The 27,267-nt window shown below is 40.8% G+C and overlaps 1 pseudogene; it reads right to left on the reverse strand.

Moving 5' to 3' along the window:
• Window positions 1-265: 265 nt before the first annotated feature.
• LOC121529597 lies at window positions 266-26,708 on the reverse strand (annotated as a pseudogene).
• Window positions 26,709-27,267: the final 559 nt, after the last annotated feature.

A 27,267-nucleotide genomic window follows, 5' to 3' on the forward strand; every position in this document is an offset into this window, starting at 1 on the left:
GTAGTCAAAAGTCTGCAAAGTCAGGCCTGTGAAAAGGAAATCAAACTGGTGAAAAGGGAAAGTCAGCTGCCTCATCACAACAAACTACGTCACCTTCTCTCTAATTCATTCAAGCACCCAACTCTTATCCCCAAAGATCATCCTGTGACAAAGTTAATAATAGCACACAACTATGAAAAAAACAAAGCATCAAGGAAAAGGCTTTACAACAAATGAAATCAGATCCAGTGGCTATTGGATTCCAGGTATGAGTAGAGCAGCTGCATCACACATCCACCACTGTGTAACTTGCCGCAGACTCAGGAGACCTCCAGAGGGCCAAAGAATGAGCGACCTTCCAGTAGAGCGTGTTGAGCCCTCTCCTCCCTTTAGTTATTGTGGCATGGACTGTTTTGGCCCTTTTGTTACAACTGAGGGAAGAAAACAACACAAGAGATATGGACTGCTCTTTACTTGTTTCTGCTCATGTGCTGTCCATATAGAAATGTTGGAAGATATGTCCACTGATGCTTTTATAAACAGCCTGCGATGTTTCATCGCATTAAGAGGTGCAGTCCGCCAAATCAAGTGTGACCAAGGAACAAATTTTGTTGGTGCTAAAAATGAGTTCCAAGTAGCATTACAAGAGCTTGATGCACAAAGACTGACCATGTTCTTGTCCCGAAACCAGTGTGACTTTTTCATGAATGCACCGCACTCTAGTCTCACAGGCGGAATGTAGGAACGCCAGATAAAGACGGTGAGAAGCGTCCTTAACTCCACTCTAGCACCGTCCCATGGAAGACTCAACGATGCTTCACTACGCACTCTACTCTATGAAGCCATGGCCATAGTCAACAGTTGACCCCTTACTGTCGATAACCTAAACAGTCCTGACAGCATGGAAACACTCACCCCAAATCATCTGATCACCATGAAGTCCAGCCCAGCCCTGCCTCCACCTGGAAAGTTTCCAAAAGAGGACTTGTATGTAGCAAAAAGATGGCGTCGTGTTCAACATTTGGCAGATCAATTCTGGAGTCGCTGGAAACGAGAGTATCTTCAGAACATCACCACCAGGCAGTGTTGACATTCACCTTTGAGAAATCTTCCAGTAGGTGAAATTGTGATGGACATTGAAGAACTGCAACCAAGGAGGTGGAGGTGAATGGAGACTTGCTAGTGTAACGAAGTTAAAAATGAACTTGAATTTCTATATATATTTCCAATTTATTTTTGAGAATTTAAAACTGTTTTATTCAAATCTTTTATTTGGTATTTGTGAATTTTATCTCAATTACTTATTTTTATTTGGGGTTATTTTAAATATCCTGTGGAAACTGACATTTTTGCCCTTCATGACTTCTGTACCTCCTGGGCTTCTGTAGTTCCTCCTCTCTGTCCCTCACAGTGCTGCTCCGCATTGCTGAGGGTAAGTTGTATGTAAAAATTCTCCGACATTATTTTGTTGTTTACATTATAAAATGAGCCATTTAAGCTGTAACCCTTGGTGTGTGGCACTAACTGTTGCTAATATAACATTATTCAGCCATTTAGTGCTGTTTTGAACAGTTTTATCAGGAGTTTAGACGATGTTTTCATGTAACTTTTTAGGCGCGATTTGGAATACTGCATCCCGCCGTAAGTCGTGTTGTCATATAGAGCAGGAGATTTTTCCACCTCATTCATTGTTAAAAATTGTTGTTTAGGAGCTGCGGTGCAGACAGAGGAACGGAGGGCAAATTGTGTGTTTTGTGTCTTCTGCAGGTATGTTTTTGTTTGAATCATGTTGCATTTTCAGGCGCATTTGTTTAGCTTCTCTTCCGTGTGTGCCATCTTTATTTCGTCCACCAGGTGTCACTATGTGTTCAGAAATATACTGTGTTAAATATTTTTTTTTTGGGACAATTTGTTAAAATAATTCAAGCTAAAATGTATGGCTTTCAGCAGTATTTTGTATGATCTGGTAAATGATTTTATGAGCAATTCAAATGTTAAATGAATTACATATTTAAATGTAATTTTGTTGCATTTATACATATTGCTAATAGACAGATTAGCTCAGACAGTGCTGCTCCGCATTGCTGAGGGAGCTGCGGTGCAGACAGAGGAACGGAGGGCAAATTGTGTGTTTTGTGTCTTCTGCAGACTTCATTAAATGCTGAAAACCAGTCCCTGTGTTGGTCTCCGTTCATGCCCTAACCACATCTGTTACACTAGGGTTGTAGAGACTGTCAGTAGTAAGGATGGACTGGTACACTGCAAAAACAGCCCTACTTGAAATAAGCTAAATATTCTCAAATTTGGTCAAATTTTCTTGTTTTGAGCAAAAAAAAATCTGCCAATGGGGTAAGAAAATTTTGCTTAGCTAGAATTCTTAAAACTAGCTTATAAATCTAGACCCTTTAAGAACATAATGTGTCTTGAAACTAGAAAAAACAGACCAGAATTTGATAAAGTTTGCTTATTACAAGCATGGAAAAGTTATTTTTTAAGAAATGTTAACTTAAATTATGTGTTCTGCTTTTTTAATTAAGCTGATTTCAAGAATGTTTTACTTAATTTAAGAATTTACAAGATTTTCACTCAGTAAAAAAAGTCTTACAATGTGACAGATTTTCTTAAAACAAGACATTTTCTGTCTTGATTTGGCTGGTTTTAAGAAAGTACTCTCCAACTCTAAGAAAGATAATTAGCAAAAATAGCTTAAAAAAGACACAATTTCTTGAAAAAAACACAAAAATACAAGAGACTTTGTCTCAAATTAAGGCACCAGGAGCATTCCTTTTTGCTTGCCTTTTTTTATTAAAGCATTTAAAACAGCTTCCAGTTCAAACAGAATAATGCACAGCAACCCAGCGAACACTCTCAGAAAGTGCATTTTTGTGCAATTAAAATATTGTACTGTACTGTAAAATATTGCTACTGCTATACTCTAGCAGAATAGTGCAACATTTGCAAAAGGGCAAATTTCAACATTTTAACAATAGAACATAATTGCTAGTGTAAGAAACAGCTATATGCAATAATAGAAAAATCAAGAACATTCCTGTTGCTGGTTCGCACAATATCCAAGAAAAAACAAAATTAAAACGTTTACATACGTTTGATTGTCTTCTGTAAAAAACTTTATCAGACAAGAAACTGGGAGAAAAAGTCTAACATACCCAGAGAAGAAGATTTACCCAATGAAAGACTTCCACTCAGCCAGGGCTTTCTTGTAGGATGAGGTTGAATCTTGGTCATGGATAGAATCTTGGAGGATTTCAGTTTGCAATACTGACAGTAGTGTGGAAATACACTTTGGGTAGGTGAGGTGGAGGGCATAATAATATGCCATGAGATGGAGCAGTCCCTCATACAGGTTCTCCCTGTCGAATGTGGTCACTGGAGTGCTTCCTATGGCAATCATGCAGTTGTCTTCGGAGAGGAGCAGAAATGGACAAGACAGAGGCCGCTGGCGCAGGAAACGGTCTGGTTCTTCAGTCTACAAGACAAAAAACAATAAAGATTCGAAAAAGATGAGAAAAAACCCAACTAAATTAATCCATCTAAATGAAATGAAAATTACTTTTTATTGAAAATATGCACCACAGCAAGCTAGAATTTGTGAAACTGAGTGCAACTCATTGCAATTCGCTGCCTGGCTGCAGTGATTCTGGAAAAAACATCATTTCCTAATCATTTAACAGCTTTCAAAAACTTAGAAACACAGTAGCACCTCCATTAATATGTGTGAGTCCTAACCTGCAGACTTTTGAAAAGTGAGCTTCACATCCTGCACAAATACTGATGGTCATAAAACATCCCATGTAAATGGAGAAAACAAAGAACCGTATCCCTTCATAAGCACAGACTTCCTTTGGATTAAGCTACATTGACAATGTACAGTGATGTGAAATGTTTTTCATTAATATCTTACTCATTTCAGCTTGATAACTATGCACAGAAGGCTATGTCCTATTTTGGTTCATTCAGTGACTCATTCTAATGTGCTAATGTGTTAGAAATAAAACAAATCTTAAACTAGTTTTGGTCCCCAGGAGGTCATTTTTTGTTGCAGTGGTATCAAAACAGGTATAGAATATGGTTTATTTTTGCTTGTATTGAATCAAATTTAAATTTAGGTATCATGACAACTATAATACATCATAAAAAAATACTGTATCCTTACCATCAGGACATGGAAAAGAGCCTCACTGCTGGTGCCCAGCTTCTTAGGAGGTACAGTGCTGGATGGAAAGAGCAGTGGCAGTGCTTTGAAGACAGCTGTGGCATGCTCCACTGGTTTGACAGAAAAGGAACAAGACAAGGTATCACGATAAATAACTGCTTCTTATGCAATCTGAAAAACACACTAAACAGATCAAGATACAGTGACCATACCTCCATTTAAAGTCCTTGGAGGCTTCATGGCTTTCTTCATGACAGCATAAAACTGCACCTTGGAGTAGAAGGTTTCCCATCTGTCCTTCATCTCAGAGATGTAACCGATATTGGTTGGTTGAACAATTCTCCGAAGCTCATCCAAAACCTATAAAATCAATAGAAATACAGAAAGAGATTTGAACAATTTCTTTCACTAGTCTTAGTCTTGGATGGGGGCCACACAAAAGAGTAATAATGTCCAAGAAATTGGAAAATTGTGTCAAGATACCAACACTGTATATACTAAAAACTTAGAAAACTGGGTAACCCAACTTACATGATCAACTTCTCTGAAACACGGGTACGCCTCCAGAATTCTGGTTGGTCTGTCTTGCTCTTTTATTGCATCAGAGTCAATGAAGAGTCTTCTTGACTCAAACTCAAGGTCAAGCACCTGGGCCACTGCAGCTTTGTTTGGCTTCTTGGACTTGTACATTTCTTGGAGAGTCTTGTAATGTCTTGCCTGGGTTTTCTGGCTGTCAAAGAAGTCAACTGAACCAGCTGAAAATATATAAGCAGGGGTAAGGGTGTTATAATTAAAGCCATTACACGCTGGCTTGTTCATGACATGTTCCAAAAGGTTTAATCTACCATAAACCCATGGATGCATACATAGTGTATTAATGCAATACATACATGCTGCTACCCTGGTTCACTGGGGTGCTGGATCCAGCAGGTGACAAAATAATAGTTGATGTACTGGAATCTCCATCATAGTCACTTGTTTCAACATCCCTATCTTCATCCAGTCGTGGCTTTTTGGAAGGAGGACCTTTAGCTTTCTTTGGACTTTTGACATTTGAGAGTCTCTTCATGAACTTTTCAGCAACATGCTCCTGCCAGGTAAGAGAATTAAAGTTAAAAGATGATGTGAAACCAAACCTTACACCACAAACTTCAAACGAAGAATATTAGGGACCAAAGGCTACTTACCCACTCACCAGACCTTCCTTTTATCATTGGGTAGTACTCTACCAGTTGCTTTGCCATGGCATTAACTTCATGTTTACTGGGGTATCTGGAGTCCCCAGTGGCTCTTGCAATTGAAACCATATTTGTCATAGTGTTTCTGATGATTCGGCAGAAAAGTTCCTTAGATAAGGGCTCACACTCTTTCCCCAGCCGTTTCTGCTCAAAATAGGACCGTCTGGCTTGCTCAAGCTCTCTGTCTGTGAACACTATGTATTGTGGGTTGGACATAGTCACAAACTTTGAAATGTCTGCAGAAAGTTCACTTCCTCCAGAGGTTGATGGTGGTTCCTCAGTTGTCTCCTCCTAAGATAAAATTACATTACTCATTAAAAATTTAAAAGAAATTTCATAGGCAAATCTTTAAGATTAAAATACAAAAAAGTATAGTCATGTGTAATAACACAAAACTGTTAAATAATTATTCATCCTGTACATTTGATATTTGTTAATATTTGTTCATGCTAAAACACAAGAGGATCAGGGTTATTTCTCTGGGGCATCTGCTAAATATAAAACTATTGTCAAAAAGACTGCCATTAAATGGGAATTGTTAGTATTTTATCAACAGCTTGATTAAATACCTTCAGAAGAATCAAACCTCATTACTAGCTTTTCTGAACAATTTTAACATTATTTACAGAGTTCATATAAATCCCAAAAGAAAATATAAAGATAGTGATTTCACACAGAGCTGTTGTGCACCTTTTCTGCAATTTTCCAAAGTAGTGTGTCTAACAGCGAGTCCTGCCTGTGCAGAACTGCTAAAAAAAATATGAAGAGGACAGTTTATTTTTTTTAGGCTCTACGGATCATAACCAGAGCTTTATATGGAGTTCCCAAGGATGGACACTCAACGTAAATACCAATAACAGAATCGTTTGACCAAAAGCTCTATTGTACCATTGGTTCCTTAAAAGACCTGGTTCCTGGGTCCCATCCCCAGCATATATCACAACAACAGATATTATACTAACTTTTGTTGAACTGAATAGATGAAAAATTACATTTTCATGTTGATTCACCACAAGCCATAGAGCCCGATGCCTGAGGAAATTTTCTGGACCAGGAAATAGGTCTTTGATGTCATCTCGGGAAAGTGTAGGCAGTAGGTCTTCTCCAATATTTGCATCTGCAACAAGATAGGTATAAGATTCTAAGCACATTAGTTCTATGTGTTGAACACAGTACATTTCATTCAAGAAATACGGCAAGTTTCAAGACCACAGTTTCAGTTTCCGTCATTAAATTAAAGGGATACTTCAACATTTTGGCAAATTCGCCCATTGCCATAATTCCTATAGTCTTAGTAATAGGTTTGTTTCCTTTAGTTGTTGGTGCAAGCTATTTCTAGATCTGGGAGGACAGTTAAACCAGCTGCACCACTAATGCTATGTTAGCAGACAGAATTTTTGCTTTCGCTCATCAAACTCATCAAATACACAATCCAACAACTCCAAAACGCTCTCGTGGACAAGTTGTGACCTGCACATTCACCACGCTATAAAATAATCATGGAACATTATGAGACAGAGATGTTTCAAAGTTAAATGCAAAGCCGGAACTACACTCCAGACATGGCTGCTGCACTGTGTCACTCCGCCCAGTGGTTTACTCAAGAAATTGTTCCCAGTATTTGCTTCATGTGTCGTAATGTTACATAATTATACATTATTATTTCATTGTTGGAGTTGTTGGATTGTGTATTTGATGAGTTTGATGAGGGAAAGCCGGAATACCGTCTGCTTAAATAGCGTTAGCTGTGCAGCTGGTGTATCAGTCCCCCAAGTTCTAGAAACAGCTTGCACCGATAACTAAAGGAAAGGAACCTATTACTAAGACTACAGGAATTATGGCAATGGGTGAATTCACCATAATGTTGAAGTATCCCTTTAAGCTACCTTAAAACTATTTTTTTTTTTGTTGTTTTTGTTCTTTTAAGGAAGATGCAATTAGATTTATCTTAGGATGTCTGGGGGTCCTGCCCCAGAAAAAATTGAAGGTCGAAACCTTTATTCTCTATATTCTGGTGTATTTTTGAGCAGCAATTTATCGGATATATCTTTAATTCTGTAGAGAGAGACTTATTTCATTTTAATCAGAAATGTCTGGTACTTTCTTTGTGAATAACAAACTATATTTTAATAGACTTAAAGTAGGACAATTTAAATGTTGTCTGTTGATGTCTATTAAAAACAGAGAAAACATAACTTTTACCATCTCAGCTTTGCTCTCAAATTACAGAGCACATCTCTTTCTTTTCAGCCATAATTAACTACCCAGGCTTTATTTATTTAATAATCAAAGATGAAAACAGTCATTTGTACAAGAGAGTCCTTCATAAACATAGCTATATTATGCCATCCCCAGGCTTGGTTTATTCATGTAAAGCTGTTTCAATAACCTCTTAACCAGATCCTGGCTTTAGCCAATAGATACAGTTCATTTTACTTTTGTTTTGTAAATTATTTATTTACAATCATAAAGCATCGCAGTCACTTTGACACCAGACCCAAGATGGTGGGGAAGACAGAAAAAGAAGTACTAAAAATGGGCAGAAAAGCTGGTAAAATAAAAAAAGGGGGTAAAAAGTAGCAAAGGGTGGGGGACACGCGGGGGGGGGGGTGAAGAAGGGAGAGGGATGAAGGGGGAGTTTAGAGACCGGCTGGTAGTTTAATATTTGGGGCTTCTTTCGAAATATTTGACACTCATGCCGGCGCCCCCTGGAACGTAAAGGAAGGCCCACCTATTCACGGGAGACTCTGCTAAACCTGCAGCTGCCCTCCGTGAATCTTCAAGTTACATCATCTCTCCTGCAGGGAATACCTGCATGTCTATTGAGGAATTTTCGCCTTAAGCGAATTTGGAGGAAAAGGGGATCCAGAGGAGGCATTTGCAACAGAATAAGGAGACGAGGTGTAAAGCTGCCACTAACTGCAATAGCTCTGTCTAACGTGAGATCATTATGTAATAAAATGACTAAACTTTCCGATCTCATTAAACTGGACTCAGACTACCGTCAAACAAGCCTCTTATGTTTTACAGAGACATGGTTGTCAGAAGAAATAACAGATATCGATCTAGAGGGATTTAAAATTTTCACTTTGACAGGGACACTTTTCAAACACAGAAGTCAATTAAGGGTGGCCTTTGCATGGCTGTGAATAACAAATAGGCCACAGTGAGAGAGACTGAATGCAGCAGGCACCACGAAATAATGATGGTATCTTTTAGACCATTTTATCTTCCACAGGGTCATGAAAATCACAGTTATTTTAGCGTAGCCTGAAAATGTGTTTGCAGCAGAACGCATCTCCAAATGCTATAATAAAGCTGTAAACCAAAGCAATGAGCAGCCTGTCTTTCTGCTGGGAGATTTTTAACAAATGTGATGTCACCACACTACTACCCAACCTGGAACAGTACATCTCAACACCCACCAGATTTGACAGAACATTGGATCATGTTTTGGTAATTTGCCAAGTGCTTACATTTCAAAATCACGCCCACCTCATAACATCATTCTGCTGCTTCCAAAATACAGACAAAAACTGAAAACAGACAAGATACAAACAAAAACAATACAAGTCTGGAACAATGACACAGTGGAGACCTGAAGAGGCTGCATGGAGATCACAGACTGGGAAATATTCTTCCAGAGCAGTGAAGGAGATCTAAACCTGCTGACAGACTCTACCTCCTCCTATCTGACTTTCTGTGTGGACACTGTCATTCCAATAAAGTAGGTCAAATTGTTTCCTAATAACAAGCCTTGGGTCTGCAAGGACCTGAAGCACTGTTTGAATAACAAAAAGGCAGCATTTCTACAGGGAGACACACAGAGAGTTAAAGAACTCAATAGTGAGTTAAGGAGGAAGACAAGGCTGACCAAACTTCACTATAAAAACAACATGGAGGAGAATTTCACCTCTGGCAATGCTAGGAAGGCATGGCAAGGACTAAACACCATGATGGGAAGAGCTCTGAAACCAAACCAGATCCAATGTCCCGATACTGCCACCTTTGCAGAACAACTGAACACCTACTACAGCAGGTTTAATAAGCCAGTCCTCCAGAGTGACTGGAACCCTGACCAGCCCAACCTGTCCATCAGTCACAGTGGACGAGAGGAAAGTGACATCTATACTGAGCCACATCAACCATCACAAGGCCTCTGGCCCTGACTGACTTAGGGGCAGCTATGGTATCGCTATGGTGGCAGATGAGCTTGACCCACTCCAATTTGCTCACAAAGCAAAGCGGGAGGGGGGTTGGGGTGCTTGTCTCACGCTCCTGGACACTATATGCAAGCACCTGGACTCCCCACACCCCCACACAAAGATTTTACTTATGGATTTTACTTCAGCTTTTAACACAGTTAACTCTCACACCCTCTGCAGCCTGGAATTACTGTCAACCCATCTCTGGTCCCGTGGATTAAAGACTTCCTGTACAATAGGCCCCAACACGTCATTGTGAATGGTTTTAAATCCAAAAACTTAATTTTAAACACTGGAGTCCCCCAGGGCTGTGTTTTATCCCTGGTTTTATTTTCTATTTATACAAACAATAAAACCTACAAAGACAACAACCTTTCCCTTTTTAAGTATGCAGATGATATGGCCCTAGTTGCCCACATTAAGAATAAGGACTCCTTGTCTGCATACCACAAGCAGGTTGACATTCTCCTGGCCCAGATAAAGGAGAGTCCCTTGGAGCTCAACATCTCAAAAACCAAGGAGCTGTGCTGCGCAGGGAGGCTAAAGGCCCATTTATGCTCAACGTTAAATACGGAGTCGGATACGGACGGAGGCTTCTGTCCATGCTTTGCATTCATTTCGTCTGTATTTCTGCACGTTTCCATAAAGCTTACAGATACGGGCCAAACAGAGCAGTACCACCGGAAACTGTGGGGGCAGTGTTGCTGTCACCACCCAAAACTTAGCTTTAGTGAGACACGAAGAAGAAATAACAATGGTGGAACTTTTTGAGGAAAAGTTGTGTGACTTGGTGAGAAACTTTAAACATCTATATGATGTTACTTCGCCTGGACACCAGGATAAACAGATGCTACAAAACAGCTGGGAGGAGATTGGAAGGGAATTAAATATCACTTGGTCGGTAGCGAGGGAGAAGTGGAGGGCTGTGCGAGACAGATTTGTTCGAGCCCACAACAAGTCAACGAGCAAGCGGAGTGGGGAAGCTGCTGGTGGGGTTGATCCACCAATTCTTCGGCGTCTGGGATGGCTCAAGGCTTATATAAATCACGGAACAATGGCCACAAACTACCCAAATAATGACATGGTAAGGATTTCTCTTTTTTAATGTTTATATTTGGAAAGTAGCTGGACTTTCTTTAACATGGCACTGCCAACTGCAATGGGTGAATACTTCTACAATAACTGCTTATCAAACTCTCTGAAAGACAATTTTGTTGTGTGTGTGCGTGGTGGATGAACCCAGATGCGGAGTCGGGAGCAGTTTTAAGAGATTTATTATGCGCAGGAAAAGGGGGGGAATCCGAGTGTCTGGAGAGTGAGGGGAAATCTTCGTGGGTGAGAGTGCTGGAGCCGAGCTGCTGGTGAGCGGTGAGTGAGGCACTGGAAAAGAGGAGAGACACGTTAGTAAAAAAAAGCCACAGGTAAGTACTGGAGTTAATCAAAGAATCACGAGAATACTGAGCCGAGCGCTGGAGCTGGTGATTTTTTTTTCTTCTTATATTATACATCCATTGTTTAATGTTCTCCAAATATGAGCTTCACCACCAAATGTAAGTCATCTATTATTTAAAGAGATATTTTAATTAGTATTAGACACATGTATGAAAACATTTCCTCCATACAGTATAGAGCAAAGGACAGAAGTTGGACACTTAATATTCTCTGGTGATGATTTGTCAGAGTGAAAATTAGATATGTTCTTATAATCTGCTGTAGTTTTTCTAATAAACAGCCAGTTAACAGTATTTTAATTTTAGCATAAACTTGATACCCATTAAGAAAATAAAAATCTAAGCGTTTTGACTTCAAGAAGACTGTCTCTAACAGTCTTACACATATCTCAGTAGTGTGCTGTTTCATATGTACAGGTAGAGGTGCTTTAGTAAAAGGAGAGCTGATATTGATCATATTGTTGAGGGGAAAGTAGAGCATGTGTGTCATATCATAGCCTTTGTACCAAATTTGGCATATGGCTCATAGTTACCAAACACCAAAGCTGTGGCTAGTGGAAATACTGAGTGGCTAGTAAGTTTGCAGAACCACTAGCCACCGTGGCTGGTGAGCAAAAAAGTTAATGTCAAGCCCTGGTGAGGAGACAGGAGAAAAAGGAAGAAAAACAAGGGCAAGTGTTCAGATTCAGAAAACTTTATTATCTATTGTTTGACAGAAAATTGCCTTAGGCGTGGCTCAACATACAATCGAACATACATCCAAAAACTCATGAAATATAAAACATGACATTTCCTAAAAACAAATTAAAAAGTGGCATATGCAATTAAGTTAGACAGGATAAAAACATAAACAGATAAACTTAAAGTGCTTTGTGCAAATATGCCTTACAGGAGTAGTGTTAACAAGTAGCTATCGGGGTGATGTTTATTGTTACCTCCACCAAGGAGGTTATGTGATCGGCAGGGTCTGTTAGTTTGTTAGTTTGATTGCTAGTCACATAACTCAAAAGTTCTGGACGGATTTTGATTAAATTTTCAGGAATTGTCAGAAATTGAACCCCCTGAGTTTCCTCAGCAGGCAGAGACGTTGTTTTTGTACACTGGGTCTGTGTGGTGGGAAAATGTCATTGTCTTGTCTATGTCTATGCCCAGGTCTATGCACCATACGCACTATTACACAGCTCTGAGGTACCTGTGCACACATCCCCTACTATGGCAAGCTGTTTTAACATATAACAGTCCGGCTGACATGTAGCAATTTAGTTTTCACTTGTGGAAATTACATTTCAACATGTCAAAATTACATTTTGACATGTAGAAATGTTAATTTAAGATATCTGTGAAACCATTTTTACACGTTACAAATATATTTGTACACGTTACAAATATATTTGTACATGTCGAAATGTAATTTCAGCATGTACAAACTATATATTTGTACATGTCAAAATGTAATTTCGACATGTAGAAACTCATTTGCAGAGATCTGTAATTGAATTTTACTAGTAAGAATCATTATTACAGATATCTACAATTGAATTTCCACATGTTGAAAAGGAATTGTTAACAGTAGAAATGTAATTTCAGATATGTGGGCGGGGCAATGACGTCATTTTGGATATGTGGGCGTGACGGGCCGTCAGCATACAGCCATTGGTCGACTTGTAAATAGTTCATGGATATTCAACAAATCCTAGAGAGGTATGAAAATGCACCGCCATTGGTATCGCCACATTAAAAATTCTATCAAAAGCAGAAACTATGGTCTCAGTGTTTCCGTTTCGCTTCATTTTTCAATTTCTCCCAACTGTGTGTGTCAGATTTAGCGTACTGCGTATGTGAGCGACGGTAGCGGAGAAAGCGTCAAAGGCTGTAAATAGCACATGAAGTACTTCCGGTTCAGCATTTACTGTGCCGGACCATTTCCGCCAAAATGGGCTGTCTGCACGAAAACCAGTTTCCGACTTCTTTGCTCAATTTGCCAAAGATAACATCCTCAGATGTGGGTCATTTTGTAGAAATGTACTCATCAACAAGCCAACCCAAGCTGGAACGTGGATTTAAGTTCTCTTTTGAGAACTTAATCCATAACTTTGAAGGTAAGTAGTTGACGTAAGCTCTCTCACGAACAGTTTTAAAGAGTCTAGGGCATCTTTGTGATCTTTTATAACTTCCAGTATGATATTATTTTCTGTAGGGACAGCTGCTGCTCCTACTGTCTGCGCAATATTGAGCTAATGAGATTGATTTTTCTGCGACGAGAAATCTCAAGGCGTTTTTATCCGTGAGATCTCGTGGCACGATGTATTTTTTGTCGCAGGATAAAATGTTAAACTCTCCTGACCCTGTGTTCACCACAGACCTTTTTACAGGCATTTAACCGCAAAACGCATTCAAAATTCCCGTAGACTTTCAGACGAGGGAACCGGAAGTGCTAAAATGCTAACTTCTGTGTTTTAGGACTCATTCCTGCACCACTCTATGGCTATGAAGTTTGCGAAGTGCTGACTGCAGGGTTGGGGGGGGGGTACACACTCATCTGTACCTGTGCAGGGTTACAAGTGGTTGCTGATGAATTCGACCAGGTCCACCAGATCTGAATGTTACGATGATAGCCCCCTTTCACCCAAAATGCTTTCAAAAGCCTTTCTCTGAGGCGAAAAGCCTGAGACTAAGCATAGATTGAATTTCTTAAAATTTTAGGCCAATTTCAAACTTCGGTAAAGTTATAAAGATAATCACAGAACAGGCCTTTCTGCCATAATAATTCAGCAGAGGATCATCACATTTACAAAACCCCTCAATCACCGTACATATTATTGCATGATTTCAATCTACTTTTGCAAGATCTCGCAAAACTTTTGCGAAATCTTGCAAACTGTGATTTTCTTTGTGTGTGACTGAAGGCATGCTGTTCTATCCAAATAAACTGTCATGAGATGTACAGATGTTTGTGTATAAATAGTTCTCTTCATCATGCTGTTCACCTTTAGTTGATGCTGTAATTGATGTTCAAGGATGCATGGCAAGTCACTGTGACATTCACATTTTTGTACCCATTGCTGTTGTTTGACTTGTTTCAATAAATTTTTTGAGATGAGGAAATCATCATTGCATTCTTTACTGAAATGCCCCACTTTAAATGTCAGCATAGCATGAACTTTTTACATTTTCCATAAATGTATCGAAATCAACAACACAAATCAATTAATATATGTGCTGGAGTAGGGTAGTTTATCTATGTAGCTTGGTATGAAAAAAGAAAACACACATGCGGTTATGTTTGAAACTAACAATGAGTGGATGAACTCATTTTTGACACTGTTAGCCCCTTTTCATTATTTCATTTGGCCATTTCTGCATCATTTTCTGCCCCTTTTAACCTATTTTTGCCCATTTTGCCACTCTTAAACCCATTTTTGCAACTTTCCTGCCAATTGCTTTTCCTGTGTGCCACTCTTCTACCCCTTTTCACTACTGTGCCAGGCTATTGTGCTATATTTTTGTGACTTTTAACCCATTTTTGATACTTTTTTGCCCTTTTAAAACATTTTTTTCCATTCTCTAACTCCTTTAAAACCCCTTTACCACAAGTTTTATCCCCTTTGTTCCACTCTTGTATCAATTTTTGCCATTTTTAACCTCTTTTCATGATATACTTTTTGCCCCCTTTTTCCTCTTTTACCTGTTTTTGCCACATTTTTACCTCTTTTCCTGCATACGTTTGCCCCTTTGTGCCACCCCAAAGCACATTTTGCCACTCTCTAACCCCTTTTCATCCTTTACTCTGGGCATTTTTGCAACATTTCAGCCAGTCTTAACCCATTTTTAAAAAGATATCTAATAATAATGGCTGACGAGTAAATTTCTGTAAAAACAGATCAAAATCAGATAATTCTAAAACTATTTAAACAGTAACTGTTTTTGGGATGGATCAAACAGCTGCAGACATTTGAAGCCAAAAGATACTCTTAAAACAAGAGCCTGATTTGGCCCTCGGGCTGCCAGTTGATGATCAGTGCTGTAGATTAAAGACGAAACATGCATCTCTTATCACAAATAATTTTTTATTAACATAAAGTACACATTAGCATGATTAGAAATAATCTTTTAACGACCAAACGATTCGGTCCGAGAGAAGGACGAGGCAGATGAGCTGCAGGATGGGACTGACGATGCTGGTTGTGGTAACAGAGCCTCCAAACCCACAGTCGATGACTCTAAAATGAGCAAGAAACGTTTTTGATCACCATATAGTTCAGTAATATAATTAAATGGGCCACTGTGTAACAACGAGGGAAGTTCTGAATACAGTTCAGGCATTGTTATTGTTTGTTAGCTTACTAGCGGCTGACTGGTTAGCAAACAATAGCACGCACCACATTAACTGGTGTAACATGCATAATACTGATGAGTGAATACTGGTACCAGGAGAGATTAGGAGAGACTAGGAAGGAATCAGCATAATATAATCAGCATAATATTCAGTTAACTGTAATGCATTATGCATAATACATGTTAAAAGGAGAATTAAATAAGTGAATAAATAGTAAATAAATAATAACTAAATATATAGGAAAAATTAAAGAGAAAAAAGAAATATATAGTTATAGCATTTAAGGAGGAATGCATTGTGAAATGAAGTAGAAAGACGAAGAAAATACATTTCAATACTGGTATGGCTATTTACTGATGTGTGTTATGTAGAAATATTAGTAAGGATAATAGTAATAAAAGTTGTATTTTCAATTATTGCAATAATAGTCCAGAATTCATGATAAAATAAATATAATAATTTTGAATTGATAATGGTTGTAATGATTCAATAATGTAAATACAATATGATGTTTATAATAATAACAATAATTGTAATAAAAATAGTTTGAAGAGTTAGTTTAAAATATATTACTATTATCATTTATTGCCATTCACCTTCAAGAGATAATCATTACCGTCATCATCAACTAATGTATGAATTATATAATAACGTTCTAAATGTTATATGGTAATATAAATATGAGATACATGATATAAAAATGATTTTAATATCCTTATAATATAAATATGACATACATGGTACAATAATTATCTAAGTCCTATAATAATAATGAATATAAATATGAAATACATGGTATAATAATAATCTACATGATACAATATACATATAAATCAAATATACATGCTGTGATAATGATCTGTATGATGTAATAACATTGAAATATAACTATTACATATGATATGATAATGATTTAAATGACATAATGATAATATAAATATCAAATCGGGACCCTGTAATTCTCAACCCACAGACATTAGTATCAGCACATTTACACACCTCTACAAAATGTCACACTGCCAGACCACACAATTCAAGTCAGGCATTTCTATAGGCATCCAAGATAGAGGTGTTCAGTATACTGGTGTTAACCTAGTCTTGTGGGTAAAAAGGTCCATAGGATGAGTATGAGAGTTAAGACAGAGGGCATACATCGTTCATAATTTTCTGAAATCTCTATAAACATTGTTGTCATCAACACCAAAGCAGGTTGTAAAGCTGAAGAAATATTGTTTGTATTTGTTATAAAATCATTCAGGAAATATCTGAAAAGCACACCAAAATGTTAAAACTGTCCTGTTGTGGACTTCACAGTGATAAGGAAGTGATGCAGTGTCTCTGTGTCTTTCCTACTATGATCTGTATGTTCCAGGCAAGCAGCATGGACTCACTCCTTTTTTTTTCTTTTTGTGTGTGTGTCTCTCTCCAAAGAGGCCAGGAGCTGGAGAGCTTTCTATTAATAGTATCATACCCGCCTGTTCCGCCTCACACTCCCTTCAGCACAAAGAGTAACACCCACAAACACACAGAGTCCATGAACAGTAGGCATGCGGGCACACACACCAGTGTTACACAATCATGTACAAAGCATGCCCTCAACAACCCCACCCCCCCCAACCACACACACACACCCCACACACACATGCACCAACACAGACTAATATTGTGAAAAAAAAAAGTCTCTTGATGAATTTACCATAAATACCAACAAATTGTATCAAATGTGTAGAACCATATATCATCTTTATGCAAATACTATGGTATTGGTAATCAGAGATTCTGAGTAGAGATAAGGATCACTACAATGATTTGAGGGGGGTGATGCTTCTGCAGTGTAGCATGACAATTATCCATGCTCGCTCTCTCTCTCTCTCTCTCTATGTCTCTGTGTCTCTGTCTGTCTCTCTCCTATTTTGAGTTCAATTTTCAATAACAAATATATTCCTGAGGGGGGAGAAAGTCGTAATTTCTTAACATTTCCTCAACAAATAATTATTATCAGTGGAGGGGGGTTATATCATGCACAACTAAAGGAAGATATAGATATTTTTCCATCTCACTACTGTGTTAAATTTTAATGAATAAGCAAGCCCAATTCCAAAATAGAATATGCTTGTTGTGTAAAATGTAACAGAATGCAATTATTTGCAAGCCTAAAACCCCATATTTTATAAGTACAATTACTGTGGTTTACATTCCACCTGATTACATTTCAGGAAGTTGAACTATACTAAACTGAGATTGGCCCATTCTAGAAATTCTGTTGAAAACTTGATCTGTATGGTTATAGTTTTTAGACATGGTCAAAACTGAACACTAGTAATGATAATGCTGTTCAATTTAACCTATTTTGGCAGACTGCTGAGGTCAGCCCTCTGTCTGTGTCTGACTGAATGACTGACTGAGTGATCCTACTTTCAGAGCCATACCATACAGAGTTGGGTTTACTTGCACTGAAAGCCCTTGGTATTGGCTGCCTCCACTGCTCTAAATACCTCAGATATAGCTTTAGCACTGTGTCTGTTTTATAAGAACTGGACCACATTTCTGTGTTTGCATTGGTGCATTTGTTTCTGTCTATGACTTTTTAAAAATCAGTTGCGATAGAAGAAAAGCAGGAGGGGAGGGGGGATGATGCTGCTCAGGGCTTTCTAGTGATATTTAAGGCAGAAAGACTGTTGGAATTCCTTTGGTTTTAAAGAAAAACTTTCCTTTCCTGTTGGGGTCAGTTTCAGTGCACAAGGTGTCTGTAACTTATCTTATCAAGCAAAAACCAGCGATGCACCCCACACCTCTGAACAATCAGATTATAAACCATTACACATACTTTTTGATTGGCTCCAGTGGCATTTTCTTGAGTTTTGTTGGCATGGATAAAATGCTTTTGCTGAGCTAGCAAGCTGGCGGTCATCTGCTCAACTTTCTGCTCTCGCTCCGCACCAGTATCTGATGTATAAGACTGATGCTTGGTTTCATAGGGTCGTCGAACATTATAATCTTTATTCACTGCAACGGTTTCATTACAGATTAAACAGACACACTTCCCCTTGACATCAGTGAAGAAATATTAATATTCCCACTGCACCTGAAACTTTCTGCACTCGCTTTCTATCTTGCGTTTCTTTGCTTCTGCCTTGTTTCATATATATATATATATATATATATATATATGTATATCAGGATCCTACCTGTTTGCTGTAGAGGAAAGATGAGGAGATGAGCTGTCTGGCAGTTTCTGGAGTCTGGAGTCTGGGGACTACCGTTAGTAATAGCTTAATCGGATTTTTGATTATTGAGCTGGTTCTTTCAGTCTGAAATTCCTGATAATTCTCTAGCCCTCATGCATTCCTTTTTTGCAGAGGTGTCAGTACCCAAGATCTCACAATACCAAAAACTGAAACTAAATGCACCAATTACTAGAGACGAGGCTCTACAGGCTTTGAAATCTATGCCATCAGGGAAGGCTCCAGGGTCAGATGGTTTTGTGTGTTAGTTCTATGAGGAGTTTAGTAACATCCTTATTGACCCTACGTTAGCCATGTTTGATCACTCCTTCCGAAATGGAATTTTGCCCCAATATATCAAGCAAATATATCTCTTATTCACAAAAAAAGGGAAATCCCCTGACAATTTTGCCCCCTATAGGCCAATAGCTTTACTTAACTCTGAAAAACTACTGTCTAAGATAATAGTATTATGTCTCAAAAAAGTATTACCTACCATTGTTAAAGAGGACCAAACGGGCTTCATCAAGGGTCGCTAGAGTAGTGAATAGTGATATCAGACAACTCCTTAGTATAATCCAGCTTTCTGAGAACCTTCTGCCATCCTCAGCCTCCTGTTACAAAGACTCAGATCTCTCACAGTACTTTAATGAGGTGCAGTCTTTTGTCCGTTGGTGTGATGTTAACTATCTCACCATAAATGTAAAAAAAACCGAGGAGATGGTGCTGGACCCTCGTTCAGTTGGTGATCATACCCCACTGCTAATCCATGATAAAAAAATAAACCAGGTCAGCTCTTCCAGGTATCTGGGAATTTACTCAATTAGGGTTTTGAATAATGTTTCATGAAGATGTAGCCAGATTGTGCAATAACATCATGGTGTTATCTTTTTTACCTTATCTTATCTTGCTGTGTTTTATTCTTTGTCATTGTTATTTATTGCCAGCATGTTTCTTTTTAACTATTTCTGTGAGAGTCTTGTGCAATATGGGTACGTGCAATATGTGTGGGTTATATGATTGCTTCTTTGTTCTAGTCTATTACTTCTGTGTTGTTAATTGGCAGCTTCATCTGTGCAGCTCTTGGAGTCCAAGACAAATTTCCCTAAGTGGACAATAAAGTGTATCGTATAATAACCATAAGGATCAAATTCTCGTGCTCTCACTCGATGCCGAAAAGGCTTTCGATTAGGTGGAATGGCCTTACTTGTTCTCTATATTAGAGAAATTTGGCTTGATGAAAACTTTATTGTGGTTTAAAGTTTTATATAATTTTTCAACAGCTGCAGTTATGATGATCTAGCAATTTCCCTCTCCACCGTGGAAATGGGCAGGGAGTCCCCCTCAGCCCTTTGCTTTTTGCTATTGCTATGACAGTATTTTGATATTTTTGACTCGACCTCAGACTTCCATTCCTTTCTTGAACCAGTTAATTTTTTCATTTGGTATTTTTTTGGGCTATAAAATTAATTTATCTAAATCAGAGGCTATGCCATTAGGGACTTAACATCTGTTTCAGAATTAGCTGAACCCTATCCTTTCAAATGGTCACCTTCTGTTGTTGTATATCTTGGAATCTTTATTACACCTACGTATGAGGAGATATTTAAGACCAATTTTCCCCCTTTATTAGAAACTATAAAAGCAGACTTAGACCATTGGGCCTCTTTACTGCTTTCTTGGCTGGGCAGGATTGCTGTTATTAAGATGAATGTCCTTCCCAGATCACTCTACCCACTCCATATGATTCCTATTTTGTTATCAAACGAGGTTATTAAGGTTCTTGAAGGCTGGTTGAATTCTTTTATTTGGAGCAAAAGGAAGCCTAGACTCAAACTGGCAAAACTTCAGCTGTCAGCCTCAGATGGGAGTTAAGATGTCCCTAATTTGAGACTTGCTGCCCATCTCTGTGTAATGACAGATTTGTTAAAATATGACCCAACTTCAATCTGGCTAGATATTGAGGCTTCTCAATCTAAATGTCCACTATGGAATTTACTGTTTATTTCTAACCCTGAATCACTCCGGGTTCTCTGCCCCAACCCAATCACCTTATGTTGTTATGTGAGGTGGTGTAGTTGGACCCAGAGTGCGGAAACGGAGGAGCAGGTTTTAACAGTTTTATTGTGCAGGTAAGTGAGCAAGGGAGGGGGGATTCCAAGAGTCCAGGTGAGTGAGAGAGTGTGCTGGTGCTGGCTGCGGTAATCTGGGCTGGAGGCACTGGAGGAAGAGAAGAGGCACGTTAGAGGTGAGTCCACAAACAATAAGCACTGGAAATTACTGATAACAATCATCAAAAGAGCACTGGAAACTTCTCTGAGGATCTCGAGAGAGAGTGAGCCTGGAGCTGGAGTTTACTGTGAGGTAATGTAGGCAAGACTCAGGCGCTGTAGAGAGCTGCAGCTGATCTTAAATAGTGTCTTCAATGAGTGATTTGCTGCAGGTGTGGACTCTCCACAGCACCGGGGGGGAGGGGTGAATGCCTCAGGGAGAGCAGAGGAAAGTTAGCAGCCAGCACGAGACTCCGGAAACCGGAAGTTTATCAAAATAAGACAGTGAATACAAATAAAACACCACATATGTACAATTAAAGCCTGGAGGTCTATTCAGGCTCTAGAGGGTCACGCTCAGCTAACATCTAATCAGGGCTTTGGGTTATGGTTTAAGTGGGGAATAACCAAATCGGGAGATGATATGCTTATGCATTTTTATCATTTCAGCATCTTCAGCAACAGCATAAACTACAGAATGGGGAATTCTTTCAGTATTTGCAAATTAGACATTTTACCATGAAAACACCACTTTAACAAGTAATAATGTAATGTCTAATGTAGAAAAAAATCTGTCTTTAAAACTGACCAAGAAATGTGTAAGTGTACTTTACAAGGCCCTTAGTCTGAATCCCTCTGTAACCTCTCGGCCACTAAGCAAGCATGGGAGAGAGATTTGGACATCTGTATTGGTGATGCAGAGTGGCAAGAGGTATGGATCAAGGCTACTCAGATTTTCATATGCAATCGTACTAAATCCAGTCAGTTGAGAATTGTACATTGCATTTATGAAACACCTGCTCTCAAACATAAAATGGATAATAATGTATCTCCACTTTGCAGGAAATGTAAATCTGAAACTGGCAATTTCATTCATTGTTTCTGGTCATGTCTGTGGTGTTTTTACTTTGAAATTCTAGTATTATTTTGGTAACTTCCGGTTTCCGGAGCCTTTGTTACTGGCGCTAACTTGACTCTGCTCTTCCTGAGGCCTTCACCCCCTCCCCCTTCCTGGTGCTGTGGAGAGCGCACACCTGCAGCGAGTTATTCATCCTCCGCTGACTACTTAAGACCGGCTGCAGCTCTCAACAGCGCCTGAGTTTTGCCAACCCTACCTAGTGGTAACGCCGACTCGAGCCTCACTCACAGAACTTACGAGTAACATTTGAAAATTTTCCAGTGCTTGATTTTTGACCTTATTTCTAACGTGTCTCTCCTTCTCCTTTCCAGTGCCTCACTCCCGCTCACAGCCGCCAGCCCTAGCACTCTCTTTACACTGCCTAATATTCCCCTGGACCTTTGGATTCTCCTGTGCACAATAAAACTGTTAAAACTGCTCAACCGCCTCTGCTTTTGGGTTCAACCACACCAATCCACACAACAATGCCCTGAGTTTGAAGATACTGGCTTGATATTGTATATGAATTATCTGCTATTTTTCGTATTCCGATTGACTTAAACCCGATGTGCATCCTCCTCTCTCGAATATTCATACTACAAAAGCCAGTAGAAAAAGACCATTTACTCGCCTAACCTAAGGAGGAATATTCTACTTTTCTGGATCAAAGACACTGTACTTACAAAGAAGTCATGGCACAACTCCTCTGTGAATCATTTTTAGAAGGTCCGGGATCCTTATTTAGTACATATAGGACCTATTTTATCATCTTCAATTTTGCACGGATTTCCAATTAGATCTTAGCGTCGCTTTTGCCCTTTAATATATTTTTACTTACCTGCCTACCTTTTTGTAACTTGTTGATGCCATCTTATTGCAAAGAGGTAGTTGGAATTTTAAGGTACCCAGATTGGATGTCTGACTTATACTTTATGTGCATATATGTCACACTAAAAATGTTACAACAATTGCAAAGTAAAGCTTGAGCCTGTGCAGCATCTCTTTGGGCCACCGTACAGCAGTGCTCCATGCTCCCGCTCCTCCGCTGTGCTGCTGCTCTGTGGGGGAGGAGGAAGAGCAGCAGCACTCACAGGTCAAGGGACACACACAAGCCAGGAGGTTGCTGCGGTGAACAGTGCGTGTTAATCCTTCCTTTCCCTCAGGCCTCAGGACATAAACTGGATGACCCTCCCAAAGCTGTGACATCACCACAAAGGGTTCTGGAGTCCATCTTGGGGTCAGCTTCCCTCTAGCTCTCCTACGGAAGTTGCGAATGAGAACTCTTTCACCAGGAAGCAGGGGTGTCTGTCTAGCCCGTTGGTTGTAACAGGCCTGCTCCTGTTGTTGTCTTTGCCGGGTGTGCTCCTTTACCGTTTCACACACTTGACTTAAGGTCCTCTGGTGCTGTCTCACCCAGCCTTGAAGGGTGTGGGATTCTACCATGGGGTCAAGGCCAGTTGCCCAGTCGACAGGGAGTCTGGCATGTCTTCCAAAAACTACATAATGCGGTGTCATCTTGGCGGTGCTGTGGATGGTATTGTTGTAGGCTTGGAGCAGGGCTGGCATATGGTTGGGCCAGTGCGTCTGATCAGTCTCTGTCAGGGAACTCAACAGACTCAGCAAGGTCTGGTTGAACTTTTCACAGGTGCCATTCCCCTGGGGTCGATATGCTGTCGTGTCGTACTCATGCATCACAGAAGACTCAAAAGCTGCCCCTCGATCTGTGAGTATGCGTTCGGGACGGCCGAAGGTCTGGAAGAGGTTGTTATACAAGGCTCTGGCTGTGGTGTCAGCTGACTGGTCCTTGGTGGGGACTGCAAGAGCATACTTTGAAAACAAGTCTGTCATCACAAGTATATAGGGGTAGTGGTCACCAGGGCACCCCAGTGACAGGTAATCTACTCTAACAATTTCAAATGGATATGAGGTGGAAATGGGAACTAATGGGGCTCTCACCTCTGCTCCAGCTTTTCCACACACGCACTGTGGACGTGTCTCAGACCACTCCTTCACATCCTCGGTCATTCTGGGCCAATAGCAACACTGCTGCAGTGCCTTTAGAGTCCTCTCACTGCTGGGATGGCCCATGCTGTCATGGTACTGCCGCCACACGCCTTCAGTTTCCTGCTGGGGAACAATCACTTGGAAAGTCTCAGGGTCAGGACCAGAGCTAGTGACCAATCTTCCAAGCACACCATTTTTCAAGCTGATTCTGTCCCATTCTCTTAGCAGTCGTTTCATAAAAGGAGAGGAAGATTGACATACCTCAGGCTGCGGTGATTGCTGTTCCTTCCATTGTCTCATTAGAGCGAGGTCAGGGTCTGACGTTCTTCCCATGTCTCTTAGTGCTCAACCACAACCTGGTTTGCTTGCACCCGCACAGTTTCCTCTCTCTGTTCCGGTATCCTGGACAGAGCATCAGCATTTTGATTTTGGGTACCTGGCCTATGCTTGATGGTACACTTGAAGTTAGCAAGCTGGGCCACCCATCGCTGCTCCACTGCTCCAAGCCTGGCCGTCTCTAGATGCACCAGCAGATGGCTATCTGTAAAGACGGTAAAATCTGTACCATAAAGGTAGTCTTTGAACTTTTCAGTGACAGCCCATTTGAGGGCTAAAAATTCCAGCTTAAATGAGCTGTAATTCTGGTCATTACGCTCTGTTGGGTGAAGGCTCCTACTGGCATAGGCGATCACTCTCTCCTTGCCTCCCTGTACTTGGGCCAGCACTGCTCCCAGACTATCAAAACTTGCATCTGTATAGAGCCTTAATGGGAGGGAGAAGTCAGCATATGCAAGAATACGCATCTACCAAGACCTCCTTTAACTGATTAAATGCATTCTGACATTCTTGGGACCAGCTAACTGGAGCAGACTTCTTTTCATGAGCAGTACCATGTGTCAAGGCATGCAGTGGGGATGCAATTTTGGAAAAGGCAGGTATAAAATGGCAGTAATAACCAGCAAAACCAAGGAAAGATTTTACTTGTTTCACAGTCTGGGGTACTGGCCAGTCCTTCACTGCTGCTGTCTTTGCTGGGTCAGTGGCCACTCCTTTCTCACTGATGACATGGCCAAGGTAAGTTACCTCTCGCTGGAACAGCCGACATTTTTTGGGCTGCAATTTTAGTCCAGGCTGGTGGAGCCGCTGGAGCACTTCCTCCAGGTGACGCACATGACTGCTGAAGTCGGGAGAGAACACCACACCATCATCCAGATATATCAACAAGGATTCATTCACCATGTTTTCTAAGCAGTGTTGCATCAATCTTTGGAACGTGGCAGGGGCATTGCACAGACCGAATGGCATGGGTTCAAACTCATAGAGGCCAAAGGGGGTCGTTAAGGCCTGTCAGTGGGATCCATCTCCACCTGCCAATAACCACTTGCGAGGTCCAGAGTGGAGTACCACTTTGCAGCTTTCAGCCCAGTCAGTGATTCTTCAACGCATGGAAGGGGGTAGGCGTCCTTGTGCGTCAGTGCATTCAGCCTTCTATAGTCTACACAGAACCTCCAACTCCCATCTTTTTTCTCACCAGTACAATAGGAGCTGCCCAAGGGCTGGCACCCTCTCTCACCACGCCATTGTCAAGCATGCTCTGTAGCAAGGTCCTCAGCTCGGCATAGAGGCTTAGAGGGACAGGCCGGTACCTCTCCCGACTTGGTGGAGCCGAGCCGGTAGGTATCTGGTGTTTGACCACTGTGCTGCCAAAGTCCTCATCATGGCTAGAAAACACTTTTGTCCATCTTTGTAATAGGTTCTCCATCTCCCTCTGTTGGTCACTGGTTAAGTCATCACCCTGGAGGGACATTACGGGATGAGATACAGAATCATGGCTCCCCTCTGCAACCATCACCCGCCTTACTGCTACTTCCACAACATCTGGTTCCACAGAGTTGATGACAAGCTCTTGTTCCCCTTCAATGTCAGCTTTAGCTACCTCAGTCACTTGTGCCAAAGGCCGTTCTCTGTGGGACTTCTGGGGTGTAAGGGTTGGGGTTGCAGATTCAGTAGGGCACTTTTCCTCCATTCAGGGTGGCCAAGGTCCGTCCCACACGCCATTCTGCATCACTGTCAGGGAGAGATTCCACAATTACATCACATGATTGCGTGGCAGCACCTTCTGTTACCTGCATCCATACTACCATTTCCAATTGGGGCAGGATAACCAGTTGCTGTCGTGTTATTTTTGCCACACCTTGAAAAGGTGGGGGAGAACTTCGGATGGCAACCCTCTCGCAAACTGCAAAAGCTTGGGCCCACACTTGTCCTTCTAGCTGGGGCATAATCGTTTTAAAAGCAGACAGCCCTGGATGAGTCCCCTGTGTAGGAGCAGACCACACAGCTTGAAAAATGATCATGCCTAGTATGCCTTTGTTTGGGTCCAAGCATTCATTCACAATTATTCACAATTATTAGATCTTTATCTGGGACTGAAATGTTTCCAATCATACAGTCTACTGATGCATAGCCAACATAGGGGATTTGTAGACCATTACCAGCACGTAGCATCAGCCAAGGCACCTTGTCTGCACTGGTGACTCCGATTCCCTCCAGATGCTTTAAAAACAGACTTCTGCTCAGAAGCATGACTTGAGATCCTGTATCAAGAGCAAATGGTATGGGACATCCATTCATTTTCACAACATCTAGGCACTCACCGATCAGGGCTGACTTGGGCTGTTCCGGCTGTGTTGTGGGCCGTGTTGTTGGCTCTTTGTCCTGTATGATTTCCCCCACTGCTTGGCCCTCGGCTGTAGGGGGAATTAAAAATCCTGTGGCTGGAACGGTCTCTGGGGGCATCGGCGTTGCACATGCCTGGCAACTCCACATCTCCGGCAGACTGGTCTTCCCTGAGCATCCCATTGGTAGGTAGGAGCTGTTGTGCTTGATTACTGCCCTCTAACCTGGGGGGCCTGTACAGCGACGGCATGGCATGGCATGAGTGGAGCTCTGGGGGCTGGAAGGATTTCCCTGGAGGAAAACTGTGTCCTTACCTCCTCCATGAGATTAGTGGAGAGGGCCTTAATCTGCTCAATGATCTCTTTTCTGATTTCTCCCATTAGCTCTGCTTGAAGCTCAGCCTGTATTTGGCCTTTCAGTTTTTCTACATCTGGTGTAGTGGTGCTCTTTGGAGAGGGCAAAGTCACCCTATGCGACAAGATGGCTGGCTCACCATCTTGCAGCTCCTGTTCCAGGGACCGTGCCTCTTTGAAGGCATCTGTGAAGATCAGATGTTGGTTGCACCGCAGCCGTCTGCTCAGTTCCTGTTTCATTGGATCAGGTTGTAACCCCACCATGAGCTGGTTGAGCAGAAGAGCTTCGTCCTCCTCAGTGCCATCTTGATCTTGTTCCTGCCATCTGAAAAGAGTTCACGTAATCTTAAAATAAAAACACTCACACTTTCTTCAGGCCTCTGCTTGCAATTAAAGAAACTAGCTCTCCATTGTGCTTTAGTGGCTGGTGCGGCATATAGTCTTTGTAAAATTTCC

The sequence above is a fragment of the Cheilinus undulatus genome, linkage group 21 (assembly GCF_018320785.1).
Source record: "Cheilinus undulatus linkage group 21, ASM1832078v1, whole genome shotgun sequence".
NCBI classification, from domain to species: domain Eukaryota; kingdom Metazoa; phylum Chordata; class Actinopteri; order Labriformes; family Labridae; genus Cheilinus; species Cheilinus undulatus.